Source organism: Aethalodelphis obliquidens, unplaced genomic scaffold, assembly GCF_003676395.1.
Source record: "Aethalodelphis obliquidens isolate GAN/ISIS:26980383/991018 unplaced genomic scaffold, ASM367639v1 scaffold27, whole genome shotgun sequence".
In the NCBI taxonomy this organism is placed as follows: Eukaryota; Metazoa; Chordata; class Mammalia; order Artiodactyla; family Delphinidae; genus Aethalodelphis; species Aethalodelphis obliquidens.
The window spans coordinates 23074775-23088360 of NW_020837971.1; positions in this window are offsets into that span (position 1 = coordinate 23074775).

Below are 13586 nucleotides of genomic sequence, written 5' to 3' on the forward strand. Positions count from 1 at the left end.
ATAGCTTAGTTCAGGGGCTTCCCTTGTGGCGCAGTGGTTGGGAGTCCGCCTGCCGGTGCAGGGGACGCGGGTTCGTGCCCCGGTCCGGGAGGATCCCGCGTGCCGCGGAGCGGCTGGGCCCGTGAGCCATGGCCGCTGGGCCTGCGCGTCCGGAGCCTGTGCTCCGCGACGGGAGAGGCCACGGCAGGGAGAGGCCCGCGTACCGCAAAAAAAAAAAAAAAAAAAAAAAAAAAAATAGCTTAGTTCATTCAGACAATAATTGCTAAATTACCATGTTTTTCTTTCGAGATAATCTTCTCAGAAGAATAAAAACACCTATAGAATTAATCAAAGTCTACTTATTCAGAACTTACTATAATAATGGAGTCAGTTACGGGTGCTTTTGTTCTGGCGGAGCCTGGATTGCATTTTAAAGGAGAGTGAGTTTTGTAGAGGAAAAGGATAGTTGAGGTGATAAGTGTGGTTATTAGTTTTGTTTCTTACTAGCTGTGTGAGTCTTGGTAAGTTACTTAACCTCTCTGAGTTTCAGTTTGTCACCTGCAGAGCATACCTACTTTCCAATGGTGTTGCTAGAATTCAGAGAAATTAAATGAGATAATGTATGTAAGTAATTACGATGATGATGGTGTTTTTTTCTTTAAGAAAATCTATTAAACAGCAATAAAATGAGCATCCCTTTGCCTCCAGCAGTTGAGAAATAGTAAGTATCTTGTTAAATAGTAAGTATCTTGTTAAATAATAGGTAAAGTTTTCTGTAAAAAATGAAATTCTGTTATCTTTCTGTAGTGTGAAACTCATACAGAACGCTTGTGGTTCTGTATGGTGTGAAGGATCATGAACTTGAGGAATATACCAAGCACTGGGATGAAACTTCTGCAACAAGGGCTCTGCTGCTCTGGTTTCTTTTTCCCAGTTTTTATGATCTCCAGCTTCTGCTTCTTCTGTTTTTGAAAACCAAAGCTTTCCAGCCTGGGGCAAGGCCTCGACCCTTTTCCTTGGGGTTCACTTCTTGGGTTTGGAAGTGAAGAACCAGGACTCAGGGGTGGGGAGGTGTGGGGGGCGGCTCATGCAGAGCCAAGACCGTCCAGCTGGCAGAGACTGGGTGGAAATGCCTGGGGACCCAGAAGGAGACCCCTCAGGGTGCACCGTGTCCTCCCCAGAGGCTCCGTGGCTCCTGGTTTTGAAACTCAGAGAAATGCAGCAGTGCAGCTGGGTTTTGAATCAAGGATGTGATGCAGCTGACAACCAAATCCTTCCCACTTTATGATAATTTTTTCACCTTATTCCCTTTGGTATTTGTAAGAAGAATACACTTAGACTCTCAAAAACAGTGACTTTTTATCAATATCATTTGCTTAGAAGCAACTGAAAAACAAACTGAGTCAGATATAGTGATTTGGAGGAGATAGAATCACCCAAAAGCCTTCCAATGAAAAGATGTTTTGTGTGAGTAAAAGAAAAGCAGATATTGAGGTGATCTGAACAGATTAGGATAAAGAAAACCGAGAGCTGAGTGTCACCCTCCCCCCACTGACTGTATGGGGTAAGTTCGGGATTGGAACACTATTTCTGGTGGTGTCACACCTTCCGGTGGGATGCATTTATTCGTTTATGCAAAGAGCATGTATCCATTGAGCGCCTGCCTTTGCGGGTGGTATTTGAGAGACAGGTAGTCCCCATAAAGCATGAGATGTGGTCTTATCCCTGAAGGGCCTCTAACTGCTAATCCAGAAAAGTGGAAACAACTGCATTTTGACGTGCAACGCTCTGTGGTATTCAGACACAAAGCCTGCGGACACACAGAGGGTGAAGCTGCTCTGTGGTACTCGAGCTGGTGTAGGAAGCGCTGGGGGCTTTAGAAGAGTTTCCTCAAAAGAGACAATTAACCAAAGGCAAACAGTCATATTCAGGTAACAGCTCTATTGAGCCCAGCTCTGTGGAGCACATTGCCAGACTATTATTGCCAGGTTATTTTCCGTCTAACAACGCAACGAGGATACTCAAGTTCAGAGAGCGTGGCTTGCCCGGGGTTGAAGGTTAAGGGCCAGACTCTGGAGCCAAACTGCGTTTGGGAGCTTGGCAAGCTCCTAGGCTTCCCCGGGCCTCAGTTTCCTCTTCCGTAAAATGGGAATATAACACCACCACCAACAGTCAGATCTTCATCAGTAACGTCCACAGTCTGAATGAGTCAATGTGCGCTAAGCAACCTTGAATGGACACTTAGCACTGAATCAGTGTTCGATACTTTTGAAGTATTCAGTTTCTAAGTGGTTGGGCTGGGATACAAATCTCGGTCACTTCTCTCAGCTATGCCCCCTGCCTATGCCCTGTGTCCCAGCAGAGAGCTGAGATCCCTCCAAGGACTCATTAAGGACCTTTAAGACATCCTCCTCCCGCTGGTGGAAAGTCTTTCTTTCCAGGTCACTTTCAGTGTTTTATTTCCCCTGAGGCCAAGTTGCCAATCTTGGCAGCACCAGTCTTGGTAAAGGGATCAGATCGACACATCCAGGAAAGATGAAGGTTTGTGACTGGGCTTTCCAATCTGTAAAGTACATAGACATTGAGTCTAGCTATTTTTGTATTGTTATAGCAACTTTCTCTTTCCAGTGTTAATACATCATAAATCTTTCCTGTCCCATCTGTAGAGGAATTGGGATGGTTTTGGAGAAGGGGTTTAGATTTGGGGCTCTATAGTGGAAACTGTCCTGAAGATATCTGTGTCTCTCCCAGCTCCAGGTAAGGCCACGGTAGGAACTTAGTTGAATTACATCACCTCTCTGAGCATCACGTTCTTATCTGTATCTACAACAGGAGAGGTCAATCCTGCTTCATGGAGTTGGCTTCAAGATTGATTGAGAGCCTGGATGTAAATCTTCAGTCCTGGTGCCCGGTAATCCATGATAGTCCCCTCTCTTTCCTTTCCCCTGCTTAGGGAGGTCCTTGAGGATTCTTGGAAGGTGACATCCAGCAGAAAGCAGGTGAGGAAGAAGGCCAAGTGCCTGAAAGGGGTTTGCAGGCTTGCAGTTGGGACTCACCTTGACCAAGTTGCAAATTGATCGTTTCTTTATCTGAGAAAAGCTGGGAAGAATTAATTCAAAATGGTTGGTTGGTGCAAAGCCCAACTGGTTCCAGGAGTAGTAAGTGAGCGTTGATCTAGGGCTTTAAAGTTTACCTAAAACACCCATAAACATTTCTTCTGGACCTGATGACATCAGGGAGGTAGATGTTCGTGAGGCCACATTTGCCAGGTTTTCCCCTGTGTCACGGGCTTCTCCGTCTCCTTCCTGAAATGCTGGAGCTCTCCAGACAAGGCCCCAGACATAGTTTTCAATGTCACGTGTATCCTGACATCTGCCGTTCAGACCTCCCTCTGAAATCAGGATTCATACACTTTACCTGGAGATCTAATTGACATCTCACATTTACCATGGCCTCAAACCAAATCCCTGATATTTCCCCTCAAACCTGCTTCATCTTATCTAATAGCAACTGGAAATGGCTGAGGCCAAAAAGCCTTGAAGTCATCCTGGATGCCTCCTTCTCTTCCCATCCCATCTGCCAAGACCTCGTGCCAGCTCTTCTTCCAACAGGTATCCAGAACCCAACCTCCTCTCATCTCCATGGCAACCATATTGGTCCAAACTACTGTCGCCTTCCATCTGCAAACTGTGGGCCCTCCTAGTCACTCTCTGCTTCTGTCTTCGCCCCTCACAGCACCCAGGGAGAGCCTGAGAAAAATGAAGTAAGATTGTGTGCTTCTTTGCTGGACAGTGTGCCGGCGCTCTCTGACTAAAGCTGAAGTCCCGAGGAGGTGTGATTTTTCTCTCCTTCCTCGTGTCTCTCCCATGTCTCATGTCCAGCTCTTGTGCCCCTTGCTCACTTGTCTCCAGCCACTTGGCTCTGCTTTGCTACTTTTCAAGCATCTGGACCAGCTCACTGTCCTCCGGGTACCTGCCTGCCTGCCCTCCTGCTGGCTTCAAATCTTTGCTCCGATGTCATCTTGGCTCAGAGACTGTCACTTCTACCCTCTGTAAAGCACGGCAACCCTCCCCCCACCCCCACCCAAGAATTTCCTGTTCTCCTTCTTTCTTTCCTTTTTTTTCCCTACAGCCCTTATCATCTGTACCATGTTGTAGAGTTAACACTTATTTTGTTTACTCTCTAGGAAGATAGAATATTTTTCCTTTGTTTCCTCAGTGGCTGCAACAGTGACCAGAACAGTTAGCTGATATTTCCATTTATGGGTACTGATTTTGAAGGGTTAATCTGACTTTTCTAACTCAGGAAAAACAATTTTGTTTAAGTCAAACAAGAAAGAGTTGTCATCTTTGTTTTCAAATTTGCATAGGAACTGCTTTTTCCTGGCTTTAGAGCTGGAAGGACCTACCTTCTCTTTGTTCCTCCGTCCATCTGGGGCACCAGGTTCATGAACATCGTAGGGTTTCACCTTCACCTATTTAGTGCTTCCTTAGCAACAACAACTTCAGCACAGCAAGTTCCACATTTCTTTCCTCCTTAGGTCTATAGAGCATATGACAATTTAGTTCATACTACCCTTATACATACATTATTCTGTTCACTTTCAAGCTATTTTTCTAAAAGGAGACAAAGAATAATGTACAAATGCAGCACTTCAGATTCAAAATAAACTTCTCCTGTTCTGGTTGTGTGGGGTGATGATCCTTTTCATTTCTATAGGATAAGAACACAGATTATAATTTACCAAGGCCAGGACTCAGTATTTCTCTAAGTCAGTGATTTAGAAATTATTCAAAGATATAATGTACTCTGTAGCTACTCACAGCCAATGGCTATGTATTCTTTTAGTATTTACTCGTAATATTCTTATTACTTGCAGATATGTTTTTTCTAATGAAGAAAAAGAACTCATTTTCTATGATATGCATTTCAGAAACTGGCAACTTTATTTCCACTTCAGAGCTCAGATACACTATTTCCTTTAGCTCAAACAGTCTTTTGCAATTAAACTGAAGGGTTGACTTCTCATTATAATATCCCCTTATTTTCTATGATTATATCTCATAAACAGTCTTTGCCAAGCAGCATTTTCCAATAGGTTATAGTAAATGACCCTGCGTTTGGGGAGAAGGGATAATGTATTGATTGATAGATGATAGCAAAGGCTATTGCTAGTACTTGGTGCAAGTTGAGATGGGGGATTTGTATACATTTGTAAGACGATTAACTGTAGTTGGGGACACATTCCATGATCACCAAAAGGTGACAAGCCAAGTAACTAACCTGAGGATACAACTGAGAGGTTTGGCTCCATTTGCTAAGTTGTAGAGTGCAGATGTGCGTTGACTGATCATTCAATCACTATGATAGATCAATAGAGCCTGCGTGTTGGTTTAATTCCTTTATTATTAGATTATTTGTGAAGCAAAAGTCAGGTCCATCTTGCGCTCACTCCTCCAGCCTGTGAACAGCCCTTTGTTCACTTCCAAGGGCAGCTTCTGGCCCTTCAGATTCCAATACCATTAAGCCCATAAGACACAGTGTTGCACCAAATGATTGATGCCCTTTGAGCTGGTTGGCCTGGTGGAGCAGGCTTCTCAGAGCAAGTCCAAGTTCAGTGGTCGATAACCATAAACTTAGCAGCTGCCCCTCCACTACAACAGCGTTTCAGTCATCACCACCAAAAGACTCTGGACCTGGCTCTCCCAGCACATACTTCTTGTAGGTTCCTGGAGCTCTCGCAGGCTTCAGTGACAGCTCCAGGCGCCTACAGCAGCAGCAGGGCAGTGTGTGCAGTACTCAGTGATTTATATTTGCGTGGCTTTTGAGCTAGTCAGCACAAAGCACTCATCTATCTTCTCCTCCCCAGAAAGTTGGACCACGCTATTATTCATATTTTGTGGATGAGGAAACTGAGGTGATGGACCCTCCCAAAGTGAGGAGATTGCAAAAAAAGAGACAAAGCTCTTTCTTGATCCAAACGTAATATTTGACATCTGATCTTCTAACGGTGGTATTGAGCATTTTGATGACTTAGCAGAGATGGTATTTGATGGAGACATTCACACCAGTGGAAAACACTGCTGCTCCACTGTGATGATTCCATTTAACTTTCTGAGTATATTGTTTAGCTAGGGCTTGTCAAGCTGGTAGATGAAGAAAGGCCAATGGGACCTCTTTCTTGCTCTGCCTCCCCTTGATCAAGTTTAGACCGAGAAGCGCCCAAGGTCCCTGCCCATGGAGTTGCCAAGATTCAGCCCACAGCCTTGTAGTAATAATAGACAATACATTCGGAAGAGCGGGCTGCATGCCTTGCTTCTTTGCTTCCTCCAGGATAGGCTTGCACCAGAATCATTTCCTAGATATAATAAATTTAGGAGCCTTCCACAGTGGAACTGACAGCAAAGGCAAAGACTGTCAACCCACCTCCCCCCGTGATGGAAAACTTCACAAGGTTTTCCCAGCAGTGCATTAGGGCAGCTCCGTAAGAACCCACGGTTGTGCGCGCTTTGAGACTTCACGTCTTCCATTAACCAATTCTAAGACAGAAGACCAGTGTCTTCATTTCCCATGTTGTTGAAGTACTTTACATAGGCTTTAACCCAGTTGCTAAATTGCTTGAATTTGTTAAATGTACAAAAGGGCCTCCTCCCCGTTGATGGAGTAAAAGTAGATGTTTGATTAAGTAGATAGCTAGATGTGCTTTTTTTCTCCCCATCTGGATGTGCTAAGGGGGTATGTTTGAAACTTAGCACTCAGTTCATGCCTTTCACAAGGGGAGGGAAGAGGGTATTTAACAAGGTTCATAATGACAGATAGAGGAATTGACACCACAAAAGAAAAAGAATCATTCTAGCATTTCGTGACAGTTCACAGACAGATGTCGTTGGCTAAGTGAGAATCTCATAGACGTGGGGGTAATATACACCTTATATGCATATGGATTAGCGAAAGCAGACTGTCAAGTCGGTGAGTGTGAGATTGTCAAATATGAGACATAGCTGCAGAAAACCTGGAGAACTACTTACTATTTATTTCTTCTCTTAAAGACCCAATCCTGTTGTCTTTTCACAGACAAAAGACTGAGTACTTTAAGGACAGAGGCAGGCCAAGGGTAGGAGGGAATTGAAGAGTTGGATTGGGGCTTCCGGAGGACAGCAGGGTTAGTAGTCTATTCCCTTTGAAGCGTATTTTTCATCTTATCCTAGGCCAACCATTCTCTTTTGTTTCAGTAGACCTTACCTCATCCAACAGGCCAATATCTAGTCCCATCTTCCTGATGTCCATGATGAGGGATTCCAGAATTGCAATTGATGGGACCCCAGATAGAGCAAGTTATCTTTGAAGTCCCTTGGAATTAGTTTGACCATGGTGGTCAACCCCCTTGAGGTGATTTTAGGCTCTGGACAAGATGAGATGCTTTAGAGAAGCATCCCTGGCCTTCTGAGCTTTGGTAGAGGTTGGGTAGGTGGAGAGTGTCACCAGCCAGAGACAGTTTGGTTTGGTTGGGTAGACAGACAGTGTCCCTTGTTAGAGTCAGGTGACCTGGTTTTGGTCATGCTTCTCTCTTCAGCCTTGGGCAAGTCCTTCAGTTCACCTTCCTAAGCATCAGTTCCTTTGTTCATAAGATTGGAATGGTTGACAAGATGGTCTCTGTGGTCTCCCCAGAATGACCCTCCATGACTTGATGTTGGCTTTGGCCATGTTTTCCTGTGGGCTTGCACAGACCTGAGAACAGCCTTGGCAACAAGCTCTGCAGGCTCTTGGCCCATTATCTGTAAGTCCACCCTCCCTCTGTCCTTTAGTGCCATGCTCCCCAGAAGTCCCCAAACACTGAGGGCTAACTTCCAAAAGCAGTCAGAACTTATCACACCCTGAAACAACACAACCAGCAACTCCATCACCTACTAACCTATACTGACTAAACCTCTTTGGCCAAACCTGAATGGTTTGACTTCAGGACGGTGTGAGAAGGAGTGAAGAAGTAGACAATTCTCCTACCTGAAACATAAGTAAAACAGGTACGTGCTAGAGAGAAAGATCCACGTGCCTTTGATCTGTGCAGTGCCCTCACAGAGAAGCTTGATGTTTCTTGCTTGCAGCAGGATTTTCCTGGGAAAGTCCTCCTGAGTAAAAGGAGAGAGACACCTGGTGAAGATCAGAACTCTTGGAAAAGGCTGCCCCCTGCATCAGCAAGGGGAGATTTAAGGAAGATGAGTTAATATCAGACTAAAGTAAGTGTATCGATCTGAGGGAAATTCTGAACTCTGCTGTGAGCTAGGCCGTTGGTAAGTAGGAAATGCTTTGGGGAAAACCCATGACTTCCCCAAATGCCTATGTAAATGCCTACAACATGGAAAATGGGCAGGGAGACCCTGAGATCTCAGCAAACACTGTCACTTCAACTGGAAATGTTGAGCTGAAACTGAAGAGAGGCCATGAAGATCAGAATTACAACAGTGTGTAGGTTCAAAGGCCTACAATCATCTGATGCTCAGAAAAGAGAATGTGATGAAAGTGTAGAGAACATCTGAGTGGAGCAAAAATTCTTTGTAGGGAAAGAGAATATGATAAGAATTATAGAAATGTGTATAAGAAATTATGCAAAGTAAATAGATGAAATTGCCTCTGGTTAAAAAGGCAAAACAGCCTAAGCAAAATGACCTGGGGGGGGGGTGGTATTTTGAAATGGATATATATCATCCAAAAAAGTTTCACATGGTAGGTGAAATTTTCTTAGTATTAAAGATGGATAGGTTGTGAAAATGTCTTGTAGTTATATGTCAAAATGTCCTTATCAATTAGAGATGCCTACTGATCTATTTATGGGTAAAATGAGCTGTGCTTTAAAATACTCCAGCAAAACAACAACAACAACAACAATTATAAATAAAAAAAGCAGCTGAGGGATGGAACCGGGTTCGTAATATCTTTGATAATTGTTGATGGAGGTGATGGCTATATGGGGATTCATTATATGATTATCTGTTTTTGTAAATATTTGAAAATTTCTGTGATAGCATTTTTTAAGAAAGAAAAAGAAGGCAAGAAGACCACTATTTAAATACAAATGATAGCTTGAGATAATATTTGCAATGCATATGAAAGAAAGTCCATATATACATATATTTGCTCATATACAAAGAGCTCTTACAAATTAATAAAAAAAAGAAAAAGAAGTAACTCAATAAGCAATGGGCAAATCACTTCATTATACAACTTACAAAAGAAAACAAAGGCCACTGAATACAAGAAAAAGATTCAGCTTTAGTAGCGGTTAAAAAATGAAAATTAAAATATATTGCAAGATATGGCTTTTTATTTATCACACCTCAAAGATTGCTGTTAAGGGAGTGGAGAAAGTGGGGCTCCTTGGTGGCATTCATAGGGTGGATTAGTGCGCCACTGAGCATTGCATGTCAATATGAATCAAAACGTAAAATGTATAAGTGTACTTTGTAACTTCAAGGAATGCATGCTCAAGAGCTAGGGGTGTGTGTGTGTGTGTGTGTGTGTGTACGATTTGTTGGTTCTTTTTTTCTTCTTTCCATTGTACTCTGAGTCTTCTTTTTTTTAAATTAATTTTTATTGGAGTATAGTTGCTTTACAAAGTTGTATTAGTTCCTGCTGTACAGCAAAGTGAATCAGCTATATGTATACATATATCCGCTCTTTTTTGGATTTCCTTCCCATTTAGGTCACCACAGAGCATTGAGTAGAGTTCCCTGTGCTATACAGTGGGTTCTCATTAGTTATCTATTTTATACATAGTAGTTGGTTCTTTAGAATGAGGTTTTTAGAAACAGAAATTGAAAACAAACTGAATGTTCATCACAAGATAAGATAAAATTTGATATGTTCCTATAAATATATGTTCCTATAAATGAGTAGTTTTTATAGCAGTTCCTGTAAAAGTAGATGATGTAGATGATTTTTTGAGATGAAAAGATACCCACTATGAGTAGTTGAGTGAAAATTCAAATTGCAGAATGATTTTAAGCATTTCACAGGTTTTTCATATATATATATCTACAAGGCTCTCACTAAAATGTTAACATTACCTGTGGGTGAGAGGTTCTTGAGTGACTCATACTTTCTTCTTAATAATTTTCTATATTCTTTGACTGTATTATTAGTAATATCTAATATTATCAATAAAGCTATGTAATATAAAAAAATGTAGTTGAGATACCTCATTTGATTTGCTTCATAGAATTAAAAAAGTGTTAACAAGAAACTAAGTTGGGTCAAAATTATGTTGGAAACCATCATGATAACTGATTAATTCATAAGGAAAAAGAAAAATATGTAATAAGCAAAGACTGTTTTGAAAATTAATTTAATTCTAAGATATCCATGAGTCCAAGAGTGTTAGATGCAAATATTTTGATAGCTTAATTATCAACTTTATTGTACAAGTGAAAGACAGTTTATTGCACACTGGTAAATAAAACCCAGATATACAAACTTTAGAAAGACCCATAAATATGTCTCCAACAGCATTTATTTATTTTTTCTTTTCTTTTTTTAAAAATTGAAGTATAGTTGATTTACAATGTTGTGTTAATTTCTGCTGTACAGCAAAGTGATTCAGTTATACATATATATATATTTTTTAAAATATTATTTTCCATTATGGTTTACCATAGGATATGAACATAGTTCCCTGTGCTATATAGGAGGACATTGTTGTTTATCCATCCTATATATAATAGCTCACGTCTGCTAACCCCAACCTCCCATTCCATCCTCCCCCAACTCCCTCCCCCATTGGCAACCACAAGGCTGTTCTCTAAGTCTGTGAGTCTGTTTCATTGATAAGTCCATTTGTGCCATATTTTAGATTCCACATATAAGTGATATCATATGATATTTGTCTTTATCTTTCTGACTTACTTCACTTAGTATGACAATCTCTAGATCCATCCATGTTGCTGCAAATGGCATTATTTCATTCTTTTTTATGGCTGGGTAATATTCCATTGTCTATATGTACCACATCTTCTTCATCCATTCAGCTGTCAATGGACATTTAGGTTGCTTCCATGTCTTGACTGTTGTGAATAGTGCTGCTATGAACAGAGGGGTGCATGTATCTTTTTGAATTATAGTTTTGTCTGGATATACGCCCAGGAGTGGGATTGATGGATCATATGGTAGTTCTATTTTTAGTTTTTTAAAGACCCTCCATATTGTTTTCCATAGTGGTTGCACCAACTTACATTCCCACCAACAGTGTAGGAGGGTTCCCTTTCCTCCACACTCTCTCTAGCATTTATTGTTTGTATCGAACAGCATTTATGATGAATCTATCACACATCTTGAACCCCAAGATTTAATACACACCTGTGGAAGCCATATTAACTAAAAAAAGTAGACACACTTCTCAAACCAGTATAACAAACAAAATGCTCTTTTAGAACATGAGATGAAGGTGGGAAACGTTACAACTGTCCCATAGAAAATAAGCTTTAAACACAGAGAATTTCTATTTTTACATAGTGGAAGCACTAGTTTCTGAAATAAAATTGGCTAATGAAACAAATTTAGATGATGCTTTTGAAGCATTTGACTGTTTTTACTGTGGTAAAATACACATCAAACAACATTTACGTCATAACCTATTTGTACAGTTCAGGGGTGTTAAGTACATCCACAGTGTTGTAAACCATCACCACCATCATCTCTAGAACTTTCTCATCACCCCAAGGAAACCCCATACCCATTAAACAGTTGCTCTCATTCTCTCATTAAACAGTTGCTCTCATTCACCCCTCCCCAGCCCCTGGCAACTATTAATCTGCTTTTATCTCCATTAATTTGTCTATTGTGGATATTTTCTATAAATGGAATCATACAACATGTGGCCTTTTGTGTCTGGTTTCTTTCACTTAGAAAGTTGCTGAGAATAATGTTCATCCATGTTGTAGCATGTATTTGTTTTTCACTCCTTTTTATGGCTGAACAACATCCCACTGTGTGATATTTTGTTTATCCATTCATCTGTTGATGAACATTTGGGTTGTTTGTATCTTTTGGTTAATGTGAACAGAGCTGCTATGAACATTTGTGTACAAGATTTTGTTTGAATACTGTACCTGTTTTGAATTCTTTTGGGTATAGACTTAGGAGTGGAATTGCTGGGTTATGTGGTAGTTCTATGTGTAACTTATTGAGGAATTACTAATTTTTTTCCACAGCAGCTGCACCATTTAAAATTCCTACCAGCAATGTAGAAGTGTTCCAGTATCTCCACATCCTCATTGATACCCATGAATTTCCATTTTTTTGGATTATATCTATTTTAATCGTTGTGAAGTGGTATCTCATTGTGGTTTTAATTTGCATTTACCTGATGACTAGTGACATTGAGCACCTTTTCATATAGTTGGTGGCCATTTGTATATCTTCTTTGGAGGAAGGTCTATCCAAGTCCTTTACTCATTTTTTAATTGGATTGTGTGTGTTTTTGTTGTTGAATTGTAAGTGTTCTTTATATATTCTGAACACTTTAGATATTCTGGCTGTATACTAGACTTTATATATTCTAGTATCTAGAGTCATGTTGGATGCATGATTTGCAAATATTTTGGTCCATTCTATGGGTTGTCTTTTCACTCTCTGGATAGTGTTCTTGATTTACTGATGCACAAAATTTTAAAATTTTGATGAAGTCCAACTTATCTGTTTTTTCTTTCATTGACTGCATTAATGTCAATCTTACTGTCATATCTTAATGTCAATTTTCATTGCATTTTGGGATATTCAAATTTATCCATAAGAGGAACTCTGGTGTGTTTTTATCACCCATGATTATTTACTTAAATGTATTTTCTTTCGCTGAAATAATTTTGTATTAAAATGTCTGTTTCCTTTGTTGTTGTTCTTCAAAAAGTGCATGGTCTTCATCTAGTTGGTGAAAATAAAACTTTAGTGTAAAATTAAGAAGTTGGAAGCTTTTCATGGGTTTTACCTGTTGTCGTAAAAAATAACCATGACCTTGGGCTTCGCAGGTGGCGCAGTGGTTGAGAGTACGCCTGCCGATGCAGGGGACACTGGGTTCGTGCCCCGGTCCGGGAAGATCCCACATGCCACAGAGTGGCTGGGCCTGTGAGCCATGGCCGCTGAGGCTGCGCATCTGGAGCCTGTGCTCCGCAGCGGGAGAGGCCACAACAGTGAAAGGCATGCGTACCGCAGAAAAAACAAAAACAAAAAACAAAAAAAACCCCAAAAAACTGTGACCGAAAAGCTAAAGCTTTCTATGTTAGAGAGATGAGATGTATGCTATAATTGGAAAGAAAGCAACTAAATAGTACTTTTGAAAGTAAAAAGTGATTTCAGTCAGTACAATTGGATCCAATGGTTTGTATTTTATGATACTTAAGAAATTACAAATCATTATGTACTGAACCATTACTTATTCATTGAGAAAAAAATGTAGTCGCCAACTTTAAAAAAGGATTCAGGGGCTTCCCCGGGCTTGCCTGGTGGCGCAGTGGGTGAGAGTCCGCCTGCCAATGCAGGGGACACAGATTCGTGCCCCGGTCCGGGAAGATCCCGCGTGCCGCGGAGCGGCTGGGCCCGTGAGCCATGGCCGCTGAGCCTGC